This window comes from Triticum aestivum, chromosome 3A (assembly GCF_018294505.1).
Source record: "Triticum aestivum cultivar Chinese Spring chromosome 3A, IWGSC CS RefSeq v2.1, whole genome shotgun sequence".
Lineage (NCBI taxonomy): Eukaryota > Viridiplantae > Streptophyta > Magnoliopsida > Poales > Poaceae > Triticum > Triticum aestivum.
In genome coordinates, this window is record NC_057800.1 from 555157183 (window position 1) to 555172063 (window position 14881).

A 14881-nucleotide genomic window follows, 5' to 3' on the forward strand; every position below is an offset into this window, starting at 1 on the left:
AGCAACATTACATTAACAACTGCTACAGAGTCGGTATTTGGGCACGGGAGAGTAAGTGGACCAGGACAGTTGCATTTCTAACGAAAGGAAGCAACTTATCTTAATGGGAAATTTAGCAGGACATGAAAAAGTGCCATTGATTCATATTACTGGAGGCATTACATTGAAAACAACATTGTTTTAACGTGTCCTTACTTTTAATAGTGGGACTGCTACATTTTACCAGTGGCATTACATAAGAGTGGGTCGGGGCAACAAACATCAGAACAAGATATCTGGTTTGGTCCCATTTTTGTTCGGTATAGCCACCTTATACCGTGTGAGGCTAGCAAATCTAGTGCTGGACACACTCTATTGACTTGTCCCCCAGTCCCCACTTCCTTTCATTTTTCAACCAATAGATCGGGTTTATATTGAGTTTGTACTGCGTTTCCCTTTATTTCCCTATTAGACCAAGAGACCGGTTGGATAACCAGTCTCTGCTACTTTTCACCCCCATTATTTCCTCTTTCGACCAAGTCCTAGATTCAGGTAACAGATCTTCCCCCACCCCACCCCTTTCTTCCTTGTTTGAACCAAGTAGCACTAGATTCGAGTGCATGAACTACTTTTCCCTCTTAATAGTCAAAAGTTAGGTGGCTTTCGAATAGCCGATCGATCCTATCTACGAGGGGGCCTGGGAAATAGTAAAAGATACAAATGCAGTGACGTCAGGAGCTTGGGAAGTAGAGCAAGGCCGATTTCAAAGGAAGTTATACCTGAGGGTCGCCGGGATGTCGCTAGGTGGGCGGCGGGAGGCCGAATCTGCCCACACTACGACAGTGAGGAAGAAGGGGTCGGAGGCCCTCCCTAGCCAGCGGTGCTTGGGAGAGAATGGCAAGGCACGCTGATCGGGACGCGCCGATAGTGGGTAAGGGCCGTCGTCGAGGACGACCGCGTGAACATTGCACCTTCTCACCTTCCCCGACGGAGAGGATCCGGCTGGATCTGTGACCAGCGGTGAGCAGAGAGAGAGAGAGAGAGAGAGAGAGAGAGAGTGCCCACCGCTGTCGTGTTTAGATTTGGAGAGGACGAGACAGTGTGAAGAGAGCAACACTAGCAAGCAAGCGCGGAGGCTCCTACATATATAGTGGAGTACTAGTTTTCTTTTGTTTACCGGAGCTAGCTTGATCTCGTCAATGACTGTCGAGAAGTCTTCATGCATGTGCCCCGGAGGCACAGTTGTCGTCATTTTGATCTGAAGGACCGGATTATAACATATAACACGAAAAAATGCCACATGACAAGAAACCATAACCTCACTGCCCAAAGGAGACAACATGAATCCCGACGGACAAACTAGACGAGGATCAAAGCTCAAATTAAAGATAAACTCGTAGAAAAGGGGTCCATTGATAGATGTCCTAATTAACATAGCCGGCTTGACCTAGATGGCAGCCGAGTAGACTTCGTGCATGTGTCCCCAATGACCAGCGCCTTGGAGGAACTCAGTTGTCGCTGTTTAGCCCTCTCAGTGATCTGAAGCACATGACACCTAATATTGCGAGATGACAAGAAACCTTTTTTAGATTTCTCATCGGAACTACAACCCTGTACAACACAGCCTGCACGATATGTAGACGATAGCCAATCCAGGCGTGTCTGCTGGAGTCTAGTCACATGCATGGATGAACTGATCTTCCGTGTCATGCAGGGATCGTCCAGGCACCAACGTCTGTACAACACTTCTCTAGTACTATCGCTCGTCTCTCTCTTCTATTAACTCAACCGACTTGCGGGCCCGGGGAGTGTGCCTATGGCCGACGCGCATTCCATTTGGAGAGCGGCATGCCAGACCAACCGACCGTCTGGGGTGGACGCGAACGTGATGGGCGTGCTGTATACTCCGTACATGGGTACCGCCGTTTTCTTGAGGCTTTGCTCCATGGCGCAATCCATGGATACAAAATTAGTATACTGTACTATTTAAAAGTCGAGGGCGGGGCAGTTCTGCCTAGTCGGTTCGACAAAGACGCGAGAAGATGAGGGACTAGGCTGCTGCAAACGTAGGGCTGTGTGATTTGACAGCGAGTTACTGCTGGACAGGTGGGGCTCTGTGATTTGACTTGCCATTTTATCATTTTAACTGCGGCGCTATGACTGGCATGAGTCTCCCGATTCCTGACCACCTTCATGGTATACAGGTGCCTCTCCCAATGCTCCACCATGTAGAGGCTGGCTCTTGCATGAGAGCCCACTCCTCCATTTTTTCCTTGCCTCTTTCCTCCACATATCCAAAAATGCCATGTAAGTGGGCTTATAGCCCACTATTGTACTTGCTCGTATAGGTGCTAAGCCTGCCACATAGGCATAAAGTCTGATGTGGCAAGTTAATTACTCCCTCTGTCTAGGTGTGCAAGTCATTTTACGAAAACCAAATAATCCCAAAACACTTAGGCGCGATGCATACATCGTTTCTTGTTTGTTGACATATCAACCAATAAGAGATGTGGGGTGTGCATGCTTTTAATGACTTGAGACTACCATTTCATTGGAAGAGGTCACTCCTTGGCAAATGCAATAAATACTATTAAGAAAGAGATAGAGAGAAGTAAAAAAATACTCTTATAGCCAACCTTATAGCTAACCTTGTTGTATGAGTGACTAATTGATGACTATGTATGATATGCCAACATCAGGTAGCCTAATACACCATGTTCTCCAAGGGCGCGACCGCGCGAGCGAGGCGACGGTCGTGCTAGGCGCGACCATGATACGGGCTGCTGGCAGCCCTTGGATCTGAGATCGAACAGTCGCATGCTAAGTTGCTGAAAATTTGTAGAATAACCCTCCAGGATAGGATATTCACCCATAGGTCTAGAATCACGCCATGCAATCATTCGATCTCAGATCCAAGGGCTCTCGGGAGCTTCGTATCACCTATAATTTTCCCGACGCTTGACATGACATCGAAAGCCCTTTAATTGGGCGTCGAGTAGACATGACATCTAATTGGGCCCCCATAGTACTGTGCATGAATCCATTTATCCACCAGGCAAGCCACTACCCTGCCGTTCACGCGCCCCCACTTGGCATTTTTACAATCGATAAACTGCTCCTAGTCGTCCCGTCCTTTTACATTACAGCAGTTCCACTAATCCTAACCCTCCTCCCAAATACATGACGTCCCAAATCTCCATGATTGGCGGTGAGTACAAGGTTAGAACCATCACCGGCGATGAGTTCGACGTCATCTACACCCGTTCTTCTGCAACGGTGAAAGAATGCCTTGCTCGCTTCAAACGCACGTTCGAAAACTCAAATGATGAGTGGGTCGTTGGGCTAGATGTTGAGTACACCACAGTCCTGGGAAGCGAGAAGAATCTAAAGGAGGCAGAGAAGAAGAAGCCCGCCGTGATCCAGGTTTGCGTGCATGACTTATGCTTGGTCTACCACATATGCCATGCCGACATTGAGAGGAATTTAAGAAGTTCCTCAAGGGCGACCAAGTCAAATTCATTACTGTAGACTTTAGGAATGACAAGGAAATCCTAGGACAGATAGGCCTCATTGTAGGCAACCCCTTCGACCTCCAGAAGGAAGGGTTGGTGCCTTTCCGTGATCATCCTTCAATGCTGACCCTGGCAGGAGCCATGGTTCATCCTTCGTACGGTAAACTGAAGAAACCTCCGCACACGTTTCATCGTGCATGGCAGTGGAATGTACTAGATATAGACCACATCCACTATGCTGCAACGTTTGGCTACCTTTGTTTCAATATCTACAAGGGTTGGATGAAGAGCAAGAGCCAAGTGTGCGGTTCAAGCAAAGAAGTATCGGCCAAGAGGAAGAGGGACAAGGACGAAGTCGAGGACGTGGATGAGGACTCCGAGTAAGGTGGCAGTGTCGTTGCTCATGGTGGTTCTAATGCAGTGTCTACCGGATTAGTTGCTTAGTTTAATTTCTGGTGTGCCTAGTTTTATTTGAGGGGTGTGTTGTGCTGAGCCCCCAGCAGAACTATATTATGTTTCTTCTCATTACTTTAACTCTTCAGTACGTACATACTAGTATTTCTTACAGTTCATCTTTTAGTTGGTATCGTACTACGACTACCACTCGTTTCTTCACATTATATACGTACAATATATATGGCCAACATCATATAGCCAGCAGTTTAGTTGTCAAAGAATTTCAGGGTGCTTAGTTTTGTCAAAGAATTTCAGGGTGCTTAGTTTTATTTGAGGGGTGTGTTGTGCCGGACACCATTATTGTGACTCAAATCTCTTTTGCCATGTTATAATGACATAAATACCGATGGACCAACATGGCAGCTCTCCCTTTATCTCACTACAGTAAAATAAAGTGTGGGGCCTACTTGATCCCAACAAGTTCTTATTTTCCTATAAAATTGTTCGCTTGGTTACTCCTGACAAGTGGGGCCACACTTATCATTGTGAGAATCGGCTTATTTTTGTCATGTAACATGGTCAACGGGTTTTACGTGAAAATCACAATTTCTAATGGCATTTTTGAGTAAACATCTAACTTAACGATGCCATTTTTGAGATATATAATTGCATTTTTGAGCAGGCATCTCACCGATCGATGACATTTTTGAGTAGTTGTAATTTCTAATGGCAAAACTAGGTAGTGATACACAACTAGTGGCATAAATAACAAGAACCCAAGAATTAAATAGGTATGCTAATTTCTTTAATATAATTTAGCACCCCATTTAAGCATGTACTAGCTTTTTTAATAGTACTATATGCATAATTTGGCGACGAGCGCTCTCTATGTATCACCTTTTTTCTTTAATTCCATCTTGTTAGTTTTGCTCCATGGCGCAATCCATCGATACTACTACTGTATGAAAGTATACATTTTTAAAAGGCTAGAAGGCGGGGGCAGTCTAGCTTGGTAGGTTTCAAGAGAGGCGAGGGCCTTTGTGATTTGACGGCTCATTACTGCTGGAAGGCGGGGCCTTGTGATTTGACTGCTCGTATAAATGTGCCGACGACCTGAGGAGGAGCAAAGAACCGTGCGGTATACTCAAGTTTTCCACTGGAGTAGTACGACGAAGGAGCACGAAACACGGCAGCCCAATGCCATATGGCAATAAAAATGATCTAATTTGCTAGTCATCTTATTGTTAGCATTGTTCTATTCATGCCTCACAGAGAACATGACACATGCGGCGGAACACCCGAAGCAAAAGAAGAAACACAAGGGCAAAAGAAGAAGGAAGATTATCACCCCCCAAAAAGAAGGAAGACGCACACACAAGTCTGGGGCGCTGCTCTCTACTACATGAAGGGTTGCTGGCCGCGGAGTCATAACTGATTCTTCATCGCCTCCACGACCTCCATCTCCTTGCGCGTCTCCTCTGCCATCTTCTTCATTCCGTCCATGACGCGGGATTTCTCGACGCGAGCCTTCATCATCTGTTCCACGGCCGCATTACGTACCTTGACAGCAGCCGGGTGCTCGATGCGGAGCTTCGCCAACTCCTCCTTCTGTTCCATGACGAGGGCCCGCAACATCTTTATTGAGGAACTACTATTCTCATCTAGCTTCTTCCAACCGGCGTTCTCCTCCTTCAGCAGGTCGAGCTCGTGGCAGAGCTTCGCCTTGTCCTCCTGAAGTTGCAAGATTTCGTCGGGCGCCTTCTTCTCCGAGGCAATGCTCTTCTTCGGCAGCATCACCAAGCCGGCGGTCAACTCCCCCTGCTCATTAAGCTCAGCGGGCACGTCATCGAGGCTCTCCTTCAGCAGATCCACCAAGCCATGGATGAACTCCTTCTGCTTATTGAGCTGATTGGGCATGCCGGCATGTTCGCCTCCGCGGCTAGGGCGCTCTTGGGAGCCATCGCCTGCCCGTGAGAGATCTTTCGAGGTCTCTGCGAGGCGGCGCGCCCTCTTTTTTCCCGCAGCCTTGGTGGCCGCTCCCTTGTTACGAGTAGTTCGGATAGTTCTCAACCTAGAGCTATGCACACCGGTGATGACCCACAAGTATAGGGGATCTATCGTAGTCCTTTCGATAAGTAAGAGTGTCGAACCCAACGAGGAGCGGAAGGAAATGATAAGCGGTTTCCAGCAAGGTATTCTCTGCAAGTACTGAAATAAGTGGTAACAGATAGTTTTGTGATAGTACTTATGATTAACCTGTATTGCAAGCATCCGCAACTACAACAAAAGTATTAAGGTAAACCTAACCATAGCATGAAACATATGGATCCAAATCAGCCCCTTACGAAGCAACACATCAACTAGGGTTTAAGCTTCTGTCACTCTAGCAACCCATCATCTACTTATTAATTCCCAATGCCTTCCTCTAGGCCCAAATAATGGTGAAGTGTTATGTAGTCGGCGTTCACATAACACCACTAGAAGAGAGACAACATACATCTCATCAAAATATCGAACGAATACCAAATTCACATGACAACTAATAGCAAGACTTCTCCCATGTCCTCAGGAACAAATGTAACTACTCACAAAGCATAATCATGTTCATAATCAGAGGGGTATTAATATGCATATAGGATCTGAACATATGATATTCCACCAAATAAACCAACTAGCATCAACTACAAGGAGTAATTAACACTACTAGCAACCTACTAGTACCAATCCCGGACTTGGAGACAAGAATTGGATACAAGAGATGAACTAGGGTTTTGAGAGGAGATGGTGCTGGTGAAGATGTTGATGGAGATTGCCCTCTCCCGATGAGAGGAGCGTTGGTGATGACAATGGCGATGATTTCCCTCCTCCCGGAGGGAAGTTTCCCCGGCAGAACAGCTCTGCCGGAGCCCTAGATTGGATCCGCCAAGGTTCCGCCTCGTGGCGGCGGAGTTTCGTCCGAGGAGATGGCTTATGATTTTTTTCTCATCGAAAGACTCCATATAGCAGAAGATGGCCATCGGAGGGCCACCAGGGGGCCCACGAGGTAGGGGGCGCGCCAGGGGGTAGGGCGCGCCCCCACCCTCGTGGGCAGGGTGTGGCCCCCCTGGTGAACTTCTTGCGCTCAGTATTTTTTATATATTCTGAAAACGTCTTCCGTGAAGTTTCAGGACTTTTGGAGCTGTGCAGAATAGGTCTCTAATATTTGCTCCTTTTCCAGCCCAGAATCCCAGCTGCCGGCATTCTCCCTCTTTATGTAAACCTTGTAAAATAAGAGAGAATAGGCATAAGTATTGTGACATAATGTGTAATAACAGCCCATAATGCAATAAATATCGATATAAAAGCATGATGCAAAATGGACGTATCAACTCCCCCAAGCTTAGACCTCGCTTGTCCTCAAGCGAAAGCCGAAATCGAAAAATATGTCCACATGTTTAGAGATAGAGGTGTCGATAAAAGTAAAATACGGACATGAGGGCATCATGATCATTCTTAGAACAACAACTTATATAATTCTTGTCATATGATTTCTTATGCTAGAGTAATAATTCAATCACAATTTCAAGTATGAATCGTAAACTTCATTGAAAACTAACAAACTATAATCTCAGTCATTGGAGCAATTGCAATTTATCATAACATAGGAAAGAGTCAATATATAAGAGCTTTTCAGCAAGTCCACATACTCAACTATCATATAGTCTTTCACAATTGCTGACACTCACGCAATACTTATGGGTATGGAGTTTTAATCGGACACAGAGAAAGATAGGGGCTTATAGTTTTGCCTCCCAACGTTTTACCTCAAGGGTAATGTCAACAATAATAGTTCATGAAAACTCACATCCAATTAGCCATATATACCAGGATCTTTCCAACATACTGTGCTTGCCAAAGGATAAAATGTAAAAAGGAAGGGTGAAGATCACCATGACTCTTATGCAAGGTAGGAGATAAAAGTAAAAGATAGGCCCTTCGCAGAGGGAAGCAGAGGTTGTCATGCGCTTTTATGGTTGGATGCACAAAATCTTAATGCGAAAGAACGTCACTTTATATTGCCACTTGTGATATGGACCTTTATTATGCAGTCTGTCGCTTTTATTTCTTCCATATCACACGATCGTATAAAGCTTATTTTCTCCCACACTAATAAGTCATACATATTTAGAGAGCAATTTTTATTGCTTGCACCGATGACAACTTACTTGGAGGATCTTACTCAATCCATAGGTAGGTATGGTGGACTCTCATGGCAAAACTGGTTTAAGGGTATTTGGAAGCACAAGTAGTATCTCTACTTGGTGCGATGAATTTGGCTAGCATGAGGGGGAAAGGCAAGCTCAACCATGTTGGATGATCCATGACAATATAATTTATCTCAGATGTAAGAAAACATAACCCATTACGTTGTCTTCCTTGTCCAACGTCAACTCTTTAGCATGTCATATTTTAATGAGTGCTCACAATCATAAAAGATGTCCAAGATAGTATATTTATATGTGAAGACCTCTCTTTCTTTATTACTTCCTATTAATTGCAACGATGACCAAAACTATGTTTGTCAACTCTCAACAACTTTTATTCATCATACTTTTTCTATGTGAGCTCATTACTCTCCATAAGATCCATATGATCTCTTTGTTTCCTTTTTATTTATTTCTCTTTTCTTTTATTCACTTAGGATCATGGCAAAATAATCAAGCCCTTGACTCAACACTAATCTTTATTATATATAGCTCACGGACTCGATTACATAGAGGGATCATAAAGCAAAACTCAAAACTAGATCATGCCATAAACTTTATTCTACTAGATCAAGATATTACCAAAAGGATCGAACTAAGAAAAACGGTAAAGATAAAAGTGATGGTGATACGATACCGGGGCACTCCCCCAAGCTTGGCAGTTGCCAAGGGGAGTACCCATAGCCATTTGATTATGTCTCTCTTTTCGGGGATGGTGATGTGATATTCTTGGCGATGATGCCCCTCAGGATACGATTCTCCTCCTCGAGCTTATTGACTTGCTGCTTGAGGTCCATTATTTCCTTTCGGAGTTTTCCTGTAACAGCCAAAGCTCCCTGCACCCAAGGGTGCTGCATAGCTGCGGGAGAACCAGTGACACTCTTTTCATATTCTCATAAGAAAGAAATCTAACATTGGAAGGGATAACCGAGTTTGGAATAGCCGAGCTCTACAGTTCTCTCATTGTCAATCCATCTCGGAAGCGGGAAGTGACTTCTTGATCCTCTTCCATGGCATCTATCCTCTTCAAATCAGCCTCCATCTCTTCCTCTGTTGCTGGCCCAAAGAGGTCAACATTGTTGTTTGTCATTGATCTCGGTGCCAGATGAGACACCCGGCTCTCTCCGACTGACTCTTGCGAAGACATCTTGCTCTAATCTGCAGCAGCAATAGCTCGAAACACAAACAGAGGATAATTGCGTGATACGGGAGTCAAAACCCCCGGGAGATTATATAATGAATTTTTACCGACCAAAATACGTATTGTGCAAGAAAACAAAGTCCGGAGAGCGCACGAGGTGCCCAGGAGGTAGGGGGCGCGCCCAGTAGGGTAGGGCATGCCCTCCACCCTCGTGGAGGCCTCGTGTCCTTCTCAGACTGCTTCTTATTTTTCTATTTTTCTAAATATTCCAAAATGGAGAAATATTGCCTTAAAAACTGTTTTGGAGTCGGTTTACTTACCGTACCACATACCTATTCCTTTTCAGAGTCTGAAACATTCCGGAAAGTGTCCCTTATGTATTCCTCCGGGGTTACGGTTTCAATAACATTGGTTTCAACATTTATGGGATTACCTGAGATATAATGTTTGATTCTTTGACCGTTCACCACCTTCGGATTTGTGCCTTCGAAGTTGTTGATTTTTATGGCACCGGAACGATAGACCTCCTCGATAACGTAAGGACCTTCCCATTTAGAGAGAAGTTTTCCTGCAAAAAATCTTAAACGAGAGTTGTATAGCAATACATAATCACCTACATTAAACTCACGCTTTTGTATCCTTTTATCATGCCATCTTTTAACTTTTTCTTTAAACAACTTGGCATTTTCGTAGGCTTGGGTTCTCCATTCATCGAGTGAGCTAATATCAAATAACCTCTTCTCACCGGCAAGTTTAAAATCATAATTGAGCTCTTTAATAGCCCAATATGCCTTGTGTTCTAGTTCGAGAGGTAAGTGACATGCTTTTCCATAAACCATTTTATACGGAGACATACCCATAGGATTTTTATATGCAGTTCTATAGGCCCATAATGCATCATCAAGTTTCTTGGACCAATTCTTTCTAGACCTATTGACAGTCTTTTGCAAAATTAATTTGAGCTCTCTATTACTCAATTCTACTTGACCACTAGACTGAGGGTGATAAGGGGATGCAATTCTATGATTAACATCATACTTAGCAAGCATTTTACGGAAAGCACCATGAATAAAATGTGAACCACCATCAGTCATTAAATATCTAGGGACTCCAAATCTTGGAAAAATAACTTATTTAAGCATTTTAATAGAAGTGTTAGATCAGCACTACTAGTTGGAATAGCTTCTACCCACTTAGTAACGTAATGAACAGCAACTAAAATATGTGTAAAACCATTAGAGGCAGGAAAAGGTCCCATATAGTCAAAGCCCCAAACATCAAATGGTTCAATAACGAGTGAATAGTTCATAGGCATTTCTTGACGTCTACTAATATTACCAATTCTTTGACATTCATCACAAGATAAGACAAACTTACGGGCATCCTTGAAGAGAGTAGGCCAATAAAAACCAGATTGCAATACCTTATGTGCAGTTCTATCTCCAGCATGGTGTCCTCCATAAGCTTCAGAGTGACACTTGCGTGGGATCTGTTCATGTTCATGCTCAGGTACACAACGTCTAATAACACCATCTACTCCTTCTTTATAAAGATGTGGGTCATCCCAAAAGTAATGCCTCAAATCATAGAAGAACTTTTTCTTTTGCTGGTATGTGAAACTAGGTGGTATGAATTTGGCAACAATGTAATTAGCATAATCAGCATACCATGGAGCAGTATGAGAAGCATTTATGACATTTAATTGCTCATCAGGAAAGCTATCATCAATAGGTAGTGGGTCATCAAGCACATTTTCTAACCTAGACAAGTTGTCTGCAACGGGGTTCTCAGCTCCCTTTCTATCAACAATATGTAAGTCAAATTCTTGTAGCAAGAGAACCCATCTAATAAGTCTAGGTTTAGCATCTTTCTTTTCCATAAGATATTTAATAGCAGCATGATCAGTGTGAATAGTTACTTTAGAATCAACAATATAAGGTCTGAACTTATCACAAGCAAATACAACTGCTAAGAATTCTTTTTCAGTAGTAGCATAATTTCTTTGAGCATTGTCTAGGGTTTTACTAGCATATTGAATAACGTTTAATTTCTTATCAACTCTTTGCCCTAGAACAGCACCTACAGCATAATCACTAGCATCACACATAATTTCAAAGGGTAAATTCCAATCAGGTGGCTGAACAATAGGTGCAGAGATCAATGCTTTCTTAAGTATTTCAAATGCTTCTACACAATCATCATCAAAGACAAATGGTATATCTTTTTGTAATAAATTAGTCAGAGGCCGAGAAATTTTTGAGAAGTCCTTAATGAACCTCCTATAAAATCCGGCGTGACCAAGGAAACTTCTTATACCTTTGATGTCCTTGGGGCATGGCATCTTTTCAATAGCATCAACCTTGGCTTTATCAACTTCAATACCTCTTTCAGAAACTTTATGCCCCAAGACAATACCTTCATTAACCATAAAGTGGCACTTTTCCCAATTCAAGACAAGATTAGTTTCTTCACATCTCTGCAAAACTCGATCAAGGTTGCTCAAGCAATCATCAAAAGAAGATCCATAGACGGAGAAATCGTCCATGAAAACCTCACAAATCTTTTCACAAAAGTCAGAGAATATAGCCATCATGCATCTTTGAAAGGTAGCAGGTGCATTACATAAACCAAAAGGCATACGTCTATAAGCAAAAGTACCAAAAGGGCAAGTAAAAGTAGTCTTTGATTGATCCTTGGCTGACACAGGTATTTGAGAGAAACCAGAATAACCATCTAGAAAGCAAAAATGTGTATGTTTGGATAATCTTTCTAGCATTTGATCGATAAAAGGTAAGGGGTAATGATCCTTTTTAGTGGCCTTATTTAATTTGCGGAAATCAATTACCATCCTATAACCTGTAATAATTCTTTGAGGAATCAATTCATCTTTATCATTAGGAACGACAGTAATACCTCCCTTCTTAGGGACACAATGGACAGGACTTACCCACTGACTATCAGCAACGGGATAGATTATACCTGCCTCAAGGAGCTTTAGTATTTCCTTTCTTACCACTTCTTTCATTTTAGGATTCAGCCGTCGTTGATGATCACGAACTGGTTTAGCATCTTCTTCCAAATTTATTTTATGTTGACATAGAGTGGGACTAATGCCCTTAAGATCATCAAGAGTATACCCAATAGCAGCACGGTGCTTCTTCAGAGTTTTCAATAATCTCTCTTCCTCATGCTCTGAAAGGTTAGCACTAATAATAACAGGATATATCTTTTTCTCATCAAGATAAGCATATTTAAGAGTATCAGGCAACGGTTTAAGCTCAAACACGGGATCACCCTTGGGTGGAGGAGGATCCCCTAGGATTTCAACAGGCAAATTGTGTTTCAGAATAGGTTCCTGTTTAAAGAATACTTCATCTATTTCCCTTCTTTCATTCATAAACATATCATTTTCATGGTCTAGCAAATATTGTTCTAAAGGATCACTAGGAGGTACGGCAATAGAAGCAAGACCAATAATTTCATCCTTACTAGGTAATTCTTCTTCACGGTGTTGTCTACTAAATTTAGAGAAATTAAATTCATGAGACATATCATCTAAACCGATAGTAACAACATCCTTTTTGCAATCTATCTTAGCATTAACAGTGTTTAAGAAGGGTCTACCAAATATAATGGGACAAAAGCTATCTTGTGGGGAACCAAGAACAAGAAAATCAGCAGGATATTTAGTTTTCCCACACAAGACTTCAACATCTCTAACAATTCCCATTGGTGAAATAGTATCTCTATTGGCAAGTTTAATTGTGACATCAATATCTTCTAACTCAACAGGTGCAATATCATGCATAATTTCTCTATATAGGTCAATAGGTATTGCACTAGCACTGGCACCCATATCACATAAGCCATGATAACAATGATCTCCTATTTTAACAGAAATAACAGGCATGCCTACCACAGGTCTAGGTTTATCTTTAGCACAAGGTTTAGCAATTCTAGCAGTTTCATCACAGAAATAAATAACATGCCCATCAATATTATCAGCCAAGAGATCTTTAACAATAGCAATATTAGGTTCAACTTTAACTTGCTCAGGAGGTGTATAAGTTTTAATATTGCTTTTACGAACCACAGTTGAAGCTTTAGCATGATCCTTTATCCTAACAGGGAAAGGTGGTTTCTCAACATAAGAAGTAGGAACAATAGGATCATTATAAGTGATAGTCTTTTCTTCAACTTTAATAGGTGCAGCTACTTTTACTTCTATGGGAGGATGATATTTAAACCACTTCTCCTTGGGGAGATCAACATAAGTAGCAAAAGATTCACAGAAAGAAGCTACTATCTCAGAGTCAAGTCCATATTTAGTGCTAAATTTACGGAAAACATCGGTATCCATAAAAGATTTAACACAATCAAACTTAGGTGTCATACCTGACTCCTTACCTTCGTCGAGGTCCCAATCTTCAGAGTTGCGTTTAATTCTTTCCAATAAATCCCATTTGAATTCAATAGTCTTCATCATAAAAGAGCCAGCACAAGAAGTATCGAGCATGGTGCGATTGTTATCAGAAAGCCGAGCATATAAATTTTGAATAATCATCTCTCTTGAGAGCTCATGATTGGGGCATGAATATAACATTGATTTAAGCCTCCCCCAAGCTTGAGCGATGCTTTCTCCTTCGCGAGGCCAAAAATTATATATATAATTGCGATCACGATGAACAAGATGCATAGGATAAAACTTCTGATGAAATTCCAATTTCAATCGTTTGTAGTTCCATGACCCCGTATCATCACATAGCCTATACCATGTCAATGCATCTTCCTTCAAAGATAAAGGGAAGACCTTCTTCTTAATAACATCTCCGGGTACACCTGCAAGCTTAAATAATCCACAAACTTCATCCACATATATTAGGTGCTCATCAGGATGCGTTGTTCCATCTCCTGCAAAAGGATTAGCTAGCAGTTTTTCTATCATACCCGAAGGAATTTCAAAGCAGACATTTTCATTTTCAGTAGGTTCAGTAGGTTGAGGAGCAACTCTTTGCTCTACTGGTCGGGGTGAAGATACCCCGAACAAGCCCCTCAGAGGATTACTTTCCATAGTAACAAGTGACAGTAAATTTCAGCACACTATATAAATTTTCCTTACCAAATTCCACCTACCAAAGGCGCTTCACTCCCCGGCAACGGCGCCAGAAAAGAGTCTTGATGACCCACAAGTATAGGGGATCTATCGTAGTCCTTTCGATAAGTAAGAGTGTCGAACCCAACGAGGAGCAGAAGGAAATGATAAGCGGTTTCCAGCAAGGTATTCTCTGCAAGTACTGAAATAAGTGGTAACAGATAGTTTTGTGATAGGATAATTTGTAACGAGCAACAAGTAACAAAAGTAAATAAAGTGCAGCAAGGTGGCCCAATCCTTTTTGTAGCAAAGGACAAGCCTGGACAAACTCTTATATAGAGAAAAGCGCTCCCGAGGACACATGGGAATATCGTCAAGCTAGTTTTCATCACGTTCATATGATTCGCGTTCGGTACTTTGATAATTTGGTATGTGGGTGGACCGGTGCTTGGGTACTGTCCTTACTTGGACAAGCATCCCACTTATGATTAACCTCTATTGCAAGCATCCGCAACTA